Raw genomic sequence first — 8389 nt, forward strand, 5'->3', positions numbered from 1 at the left:
GCATCATTTTGATACCAGCAGTCCTTTAGATTTGGCTCAGTTGCTAGCTGATATCACTCCCTAAGACTAGTTTCAGCTGTAAAATCGGGAGGTTTGACTGCACTGCTGAGAAACCTTCAGACACTTCTCTTGCCATCCTTTGCTGCACTTTTCTCTGTTCTTGAAAAATGCAGGAAAAAGCAAGCATGAGGGCAGCTTTGTAATGACTTCCTTACCACCTCCTCCTTTCTGCTCGTCCTCTGCCTTTCCTTTGGGAAGCCATTTACACTTCCCAAAGTCTCCCTGCTGTAATTCTCTGTGCTCTTGGTGACTTCGTCCTACCCTCTCACGAGCAGCTGTTGTCCACTAGAAATGCCCTCCTGATCCAGGATCTTTGCCCTTGCAAACTGCACAAGCAAGACAGACAGACACAGGCCTCCTTTCTCAGGACAAGTGTTAAAAAAAAAGTATTACACAATCCCCAAGACATGCACATTACTCACTAAAACAGTCCAGGGGATCTCATTTGTGTCTCTCTCCAGTGGTCCCAAGTGCCCTGGAGGCAGGACCCAGTAGCAGGACTGTGGCTGTATGAACCCAGCACCTGCAATGGAAGGCACTGCTTTGTGCAATGATCAGCAGCCCTACTGTGAAGGACAGAAGTATCTCGCTGTGTTTGTTTTGTGATGTGTTCTGATAATTTATACTGTTGGATTAATAAAAATAACAAGATAGAAGCTTTCCAAATGGAATCCATTGCTAACTGTCCTTCATAGATCTATTCTTGCTCCACACACATTAGGAAGTGTGCATTATCTAGTAAATCAAGACATTAGAAACAAATAAATGCCTTTATATTGTAAGGGGAAAAAAAGTCATTCTAGAAATACTGTAGAAACAGTCACATCCTCTATTTCTGCCTTTTATAAAAGGCAGGCTGTGTCTTATTATCATCAAGGAAGAAGTAAACAAATGTAATTGAATCAGTTCTGTCTTTCATTGATTTGCATCAGCAGGAATAAAAGACAAAGGCAGAATGGAAAACAGCAGCTTTGTGCTAAAAGTTTCAATGCACAAAATACTTCTTCCTCCAGCTGTCAAACATTAAAAAACACTCTGCATACCAGTAATAATAAAAGTGTCAAACAATTGACCACAATGGGAATCACAATGCTTCATTAAAAGCTCTAAAGCAGAGTAGAAAAGCTTCCAGACATTTGCTAAACAGAACTAAATGCTCAGATACTTTCAAAAAGTGTCAGAAGATGCTTTCATCTAGTCTAGTCATGCAGATAAATATCTTCTTGCTTATTCCAGCCCAGACTCCGAGCTCCTGCTGCTTCAGCAGTAAGAGCTGCATGTGCCACTTGCTGTCCTGAGGCCGAGGCAAATCTAGTGCACCACAAGAGGTTAATGTCCTCTTCAGTGATGAGGCTCCATTGCATGTGGCAATCAGTAATTTTGTATTTACATATGTAATTATGTATTATTTGAGAACCTAACCTATTTGTTCAGCTGACGGGCGATGTTGTGATAAGGAATTTCAGCAGACAGGATATTTATAGATCCTTTATCTCTGTGTACAATCAGAGCTAAAACGTCAAACAATACCCCGAATGAAGGGTTGTTTCACTTGAACTTTTCCCCATTGTTGCTTTTCCTATTTTTTTTTTCTCCCTCTGTCTGGTTACTGCCTAAAATTTGGCAGTGAGAGAAAAAAGGGAATGTGACTCACACTGACAACTTCACTTGCTGTAAGAGACCTCAGTAATTGCTCTAACCCATTTACAGGAAAGTTACCCCTCCTCTTTCTCTCCTTCTCCACCCTTGGACAGACAGAGGCCACGCTTGTAACAGGAGCAGCAGGCTGCTCCCAGAGGTCAGGCTATCACTTATGGAGTAACCGGGCCTTCCTTTTCACTTTTCTTCTTCTGGATTTCAAGTTAACCCCTCAGAAGAATTTAGAGCAGCTTCAGCTTAAGGGGCATCTTCCCGCCGTGGATTTTTCATGAATCCAGTAATAAGCAGGGTTTGCAAAGGGCTCATGGCTCAAACGCAGCAGGGGTGAGGTGGCTGCTCCCAGAACACGCAGGGCTTGGCAGCCAGCACAGCAGCTCCAGGATAAAGCTGCCGAGGAGTCAAATAATTGTCGCCTTTTCCTTTCATTGTGGGATGGGGGCAGGGAATGGTAAATAGAAACAGGAGAAGAATCAGCACAGTGCCATGCAGCACTCTACCAAAATATATTTTCATTTTTACTTACATAATCAACATGAGAGCAGCATTCGTAGTGAGGTGGCAGAACAGATGGCAAAGACTTAGTTTTCAGCAAGACGTTAATTAACAACAACTCAGGTTTCTGCTAGAGAAGGGGGTTTGTTCTACTCTAGTAGGGTTGAGATGGGTGCTTACTTCATAAAACAAAACTCAGTTTCCCCACACAGAATTGTGATTTTTTTTTCCATTACATCCCTGTTACTCTTCCAGGATACTCTCTAAAACACAGCAACATCCCAAATGCGAAGCCTTGTAAAAAACAACCACAAGTTTGGGCCCTACCAGTAGCTTGGGATTCTCCTTGCAAACACTCTTGAATGCTCTGTGGACATATAAATCCAAAGAGGAAAGGGAAAGAACAGTCATGACTGAGAGAGTTGTGTGCAACTTACACTGCAGATGAGGCTTGTGTTATGTACAACAGCTTTCACAGAGGTATGATTAAAGCTGAAGCTTTCTTAGATGCTCTGCATGAAGTTCTCTCTCCTCTTTCCTCTGTTCCACACACTTGGACTTCACATCTTCAGCACACTGATGCAGCTGAGTTGGAAAGAGCTGTCCCAAGGGGGACTGAAGCAGAAAGTAGCTATGAAAGATATTTATTCAAACCACAGGCAGAGAATACATCACCCAGACACAATTAATAGGGAAATGGCATATGAAGCCAAAAAGTCTGGCCTCTATTTTTCCTCTGATAAGCTGTCTGGACATCCAGGCACACTGAACAGCCCACAAATACCCAGCTCTTCCCTTCCTGTGCTGCCAGGTGATGGGATATTGCTTCCTCCTGCTTTGCATTCAGCATCAGTGGCTCTCCATAGTTACATGCCCAAGTCCTGCAGAGGCCTGTAGGCCACATTCCTCTGGGGATTACATCCATCCCAGCAGGAGAGACGGGAGAGATGCAGGCCAAAAGGGATGGGCAAGCAGTGGGGAGGGAGGAGTTGAGGGGAGCAGGGAAGGGGTGAGCAATAGAGTACATCCAAATGGACACAGGCAGGAGCTGGAGGACAGTACTGCAGGAAAGGGAGAGGGGAAGCAGTCATACAATCTATTCTATAAAATAGGGCAACAGGGCATCAAACTGATCTGCTGTGGAGCTTGGAAGTGAGCCCATTATTCCCACGTCTCAGCACTCATCCCTGTGCTGCCAGCAAACCTCCAACACCTGAAAAGAAACGTCTCTGCCCATTCTAGTGACATGCACATCTAGAAAGGATGCTTTTCCATTACTCCCAGTTTCTCCATGCAGGCAATAGATGGCTGTGGGTCTGTGCTGCAAGCTGAAAATCATGCTCTACTCATTACCCAGAGAGAGTGAACAGTATTATTGCAGATGATTCTTTATTTTCTTCAATGTGTGTGTTAAAAACATAGTTGGGATGAGTGAAAAACTACATCACAAGAATACTGCAGTTATCAAGTCTAACTAAAAAATGAGTATGGGTTTGAACTCAAGACTGTCTGTTCCAGCTTTCAGCATTTACTTTAATTCAAAATTTCAGGTAGGCTCCCACACCTATTGCTCTCACCCACAAGAAAGTACATCCTGATGCTGTTACACTGAGCACAACCAACTTGCAGAATTGTACAAGACTTTGGCCTCCATCAGTTCATGTTGTGTTAAACCAGAAATGGGCCACAGAGAATATCTTGCATACATCAGATGGCAGAGATTCTTTGCAGGATGATTTTCAGGAGAAGTGCCAGATATCACTGAAACTGTGCTTAGGAGGTGCAAAGTAAAGGAAAGAAAAGAACACCAAAAATTGTATTCTGCTTGGCCTGTCCTCCTTTTACAGTGGTTAAGAGGGAGATATGAGAATCAGCAAAACTGCTTCTGTACTTACAGCTCCTTTTTTGGGAGGAGAGAAGAGTGATAAAAACCCTTTGCCGATACTACCTTTAAAAAAATATTATCAGCATAACAAGAAGTTAACTCTTCAAGCAAAACCAAAAAGAGAAGCAACCAACAGATGCACAGACAAGCACTGACTTCAATAGAGCTGCAAGGCTGAATTTGGCTCCAGTTTTGTGAAGTACTTTCAAAGCAGGAACATACTGCATACAAATGAGCATTAAATAATTCGCATCATTAAGAGAGCTCTGAGCAGCTCATCTGGACTTTGAAAAAAGCTAAAGCAAATGTAGATTGTTTGAATACCATTAGGGACAGTCATTAACGAGCACTAAGGCATCTACAGTATTGACACAGTGCTATAATAAGAGACCCATCCTCCTTCCCGGGTTATTTTCTTTATTGATTTGTAGAATTTCTTCCACATGAGCTTTAGAGTGTGACAGAGCTCAGCAATTCACGTAGGAGCACCCCTTAAAGCACTATACAATTACATCTTTTATATAGTTCATCTTTTAATTTTGGTTTTAGAGAAACATGGCCCTGCCTGTTTCATGTAGATACCATAGACAATTTCAACACCGATGTACACCAAAGAAACAAAGGCAAATAAGTAAATGGATTTATCCAGGGTGACACAGAAGGAGCTGTGTAACAGAAATAGTTAAAAGGCTCTGGATGCACAGTTTCCTGGTTGAAGCATTTCACTCAATCAGCCCTAAGCAGAGTTGCTGTAGCATTGGGATAAACTGTGGCCTCATACCATATCTCAAATGCTGGGAAACATGTGGGGCAGTGCTGGGACAGTGCAGAAGAGATCAGGTGAAGAACATAAGTTGTGCAAAGAACCAAAGATGCAGTGCAGTTTAAGGTACTCAAGTGCCAGAGCTGCAGGAGTCGAGAAGTGATGGAATACTGAGAGATAAATATGTGCAGCAAAGTGCAAAGGGGGAGGCAGGGGCAGGCACCAGCCTACAAGCAGTTGAAGGGGAGCTGGAAGGAATCTTTAACGAAGGCAGAAATCGTTCTGGGTGACTCAGAATATTGGTATTCACAAAGAGAATTGAGAACAGGCAAAAATAAATAAAGCTGAAAGCAAAACCCAAAGGCCAAATCCCTCTCAATAGCCAGAACACTGATATAATCTGAGCAACCAAACAACAGGTCCTTGTGAAAACCTCTCTCTAGCTACTTCCTGCACACCAGCCTCTCTCCCGGGCTGGCGAGGGCTGCAGGCAGCTCCCACTGCCCAGCCCAAGAGCTTTGCAGGCTGCTCTTGTGCTGACACCATTTTTCTTGCAAAATGCAGCCCTGGTGGTCCTCCCTCCACACCCCCAGCCCTTGGCTTTCCTGTGACATCTCAACTAGTGCATTGTGTAACCTCACAAACTTCCCTGAGCAGCTCAGCGTGGCTTTCATTAGCTGCCAGCTTTTGTACATGTCACAGGCACACACATCAGTCCCTGACAGACCCAAAGTCGCAGTAGTTTTATTTATGAGCAGATTTAATGTTAGCCAGCTTCCAGATCCTGCTGCCATCAGCCAAAAATTTATGCAGGCAGCATTTAACTAAAACCCCAAGTTCTACAAGTTTTACAGTAAAGATTGAAAACCAGGTTAATTTCAATATTTTCAATTTTTTTTATACCAGTGTGATGACTTTTTTCCTTCCTTTTTTTTAAACTTTTCACTGAAGAGTAGTCAAAGAAGTTACAGTTATATATTTTGGAGCTGATATCAGTAAGACTAAAGAACAGGAAAGACTTCCTGACAGTGAGATCTATTAGTCAATGGAGTAGTCTCCCAAAGGAGGTGATAGGAGCACAAGAAGTGCTTTAGCAGAGCTAAAGCCAGTATTAAGTGCTCCAAGAGATGCAGCCAGCTCCAGAGGATTGCTGTGAGACACTGCCCTCAGCAAGGCAGGATGACTTCCATTAGCCTGCTAATGCACATCCTGGCCTGGCCAACTGCTCACTGACTTAAAAGGTCATTAACAAGAAAATATTAGAAGACAACTTTCTAATGGCAGGGGCAGCCTCTGCAACGTCTTCCATTACAATAGGTGATTATTAGTAGGGGGAAGAAACAAACAGTTTTCATTAGTATTTGTATTAGGGCTTATTCATTAGCTCTTCCTTAAACTACCTAAAAGTAAAAACCACTAAATAATTTACCCTGCAGAAAACAGCCCTTTCCAATCTCTTGCTAGCATTACCAATGAAATAAAAAAGTACAAACCACCAATTACAAAGGCTTAAGACTGGGAACACAGTTCTATAATCTCTTTACCTTAGATAGCAAACAAAACCAAGACACAAACTGGAATGCTACAATTCAGGCAAAACCCAGCCTTATAAACTTTTCCATGAGGAAGTACATAATTGGTGAGGGGGGCCAGAGAGGAAGATTAAACTGTTTTCCAAAGGTTTTAGTGTCAGTACAAAATCCAGCACTTGAAATGCTTTCCTTACAGTTTTCTGTTATCACTGCACTGTGCACCAGGAACATTGTCTCAGTGGTTTAGCTGGTAACTTTCAAACACATGTATTTAGACTTTAAATGTAACCTTAATACTGAATGTCTGGAGTTTGATACTCACTTTAGTGTCTGCATCCATCAGGACACAAAAAATTGTACAGGCAACCAGCATTAGATCTGTACTAAGAGGAAGGTCTGTCCATGTAGGATTTGATATTTCTACCATTTTGAAGAGATGGAAATCCTTTGGAGGGGGGACAGAGAGAGGGAGAGGATTACTGTCTGGTTTTAAATGCACACTCATCAGTGCCTGCCTGCACTGTTGAATTTGACCTTTGTCTCAATGGCAACTTTTCCATTCTTCAGAAAGATGTGGGGTAGAAAGAGGGAATTGGCAGAGCCATCTCAGCGGCTGATTCATTCTCCCATCTCCAAGTCCCTCATGGTAGGGGTTCAACAGGAGCAGGGCTAAAGCAGCTGTGCTCCAGGGAGTCTTCTGACAGCCAGCACTAAGGACATGGTACCTGGAAAGACCAATGACCTTCGGCCAGTTAAGTCTGTCAGAGAAAACTCTTGACGTGTGTCCACACTCACCTCATGCTGGTCATTCCAGCTGCTGGAACAGTTGTATGGAATTAGCTGCATCAACAGAAAACAATTGGGTAAAATATCTGTTATCAGTGGCCCAACTCATGTTACCTGTGCTTATCTGTAACCCAACAATTAGATCCATCATTAGAAGCTTGCCTTAATTATAACTTAGAACTTCCCCAAGAATAGACTTTGCTCAAGATTTTAAATGACTATAATTAATTATACAGAAAGCCTGAAGTGTCTTCTCGTCCATTGTTAAAATTATTTTTTCCTTTCCCCACATTGACACCAGAACATGGTTTCATAAAGGAACTGGGCTGTCAACTAAAAGATTAAAAAAGAGGCATCTCTTGTAGAAAAACACACAGAGAAACACCTTTTATGTCCTATGTAAAGAGGAAAAAAGGTTCAGAATTTTTTAATCTTGACCAAGAGAAGCAAGAAGGAGTATCATTCTAACCTACACTTGTTTAGTCCCACTCGTTACAGGAATGATTTATTTCTTGCCTCCCATTTAAAAGGCTTTTTGCACCCTCCCCAAATTACTGCTGTTATCAGAGATCTGGTATTGAGCAGCTGGGCCCCAGCCTGAACCAACTGCTTGAATCTTAACCAGTAAAAAGCAAACCACAGAATTAACGCCAGAAAAATGGCGTTCTTAAAAAACACAGGGGAAGGTGCTATCATGCAAAGAAACGTTTCCCACTCGGCTTCCCAGTGCCCACCCGCACGATGAGAACGCTCCGGGAAGGCGCAGAGGGCTCACTCACCCCAGCGCAGGCTGCGGCCGGGCCGAGCCCCGCAGCCTTTCCGCGGCTCTGCGGTGCGCTCCGGCCGGAGGAAGGCGGGAGCCCTCTAGGGGCGGCACGCGGAGCCCTGAAAGGACACGGGGCACCTCCTGAGCCACTCGCCTTCGCCAGCCGAGCCCCTCCTCCCTCACCTTGACACAGGAGCACTGTCCTGGCACGTGCAGGGGCTCACAAGCTGAAGGTGTACACAGAAAATCAGGCTGGGTACAAGGAAGTCACAGGCTTTTTCCTGGAAGTGCTTACTCTATAGCCTGGAATATGAGGTGGGAAGTCTCTTCTTCAATGCAATCCTTTCAGGGAAAACAGAACACCAAAATGCAGACTGCAGTTCTGTAGCTAGCCTGGCTCACCACAACACAGGTAGAATTTTTTCTTCTAGGCTATGCAAAAAGTA

General features: G+C 43.5%; 1 long non-coding RNA gene across 1 annotated transcript; it reads right to left on the reverse strand.

Moving 5' to 3' along the window:
• Positions 1–3638: 3638 nt before the first annotated feature.
• Positions 3639–8017, reverse strand: LOC138119280 (uncharacterized). The gene is made up of 4 exons (XR_011155452.1): positions 7957–8017; positions 7187–7231; positions 4107–4159; positions 3639–3983 (listed from the first exon to the last, which is right to left on the reverse strand). It is a non-coding gene; the product is annotated as an uncharacterized lncRNA (long non-coding RNA).
• Positions 8018–8389: the final 372 nt, after the last annotated feature.

The sequence above is a fragment of the Aphelocoma coerulescens genome, chromosome 15, assembly GCF_041296385.1.
Source record: "Aphelocoma coerulescens isolate FSJ_1873_10779 chromosome 15, UR_Acoe_1.0, whole genome shotgun sequence".
Lineage (NCBI taxonomy): Eukaryota > Metazoa > Chordata > Aves > Passeriformes > Corvidae > Aphelocoma > Aphelocoma coerulescens.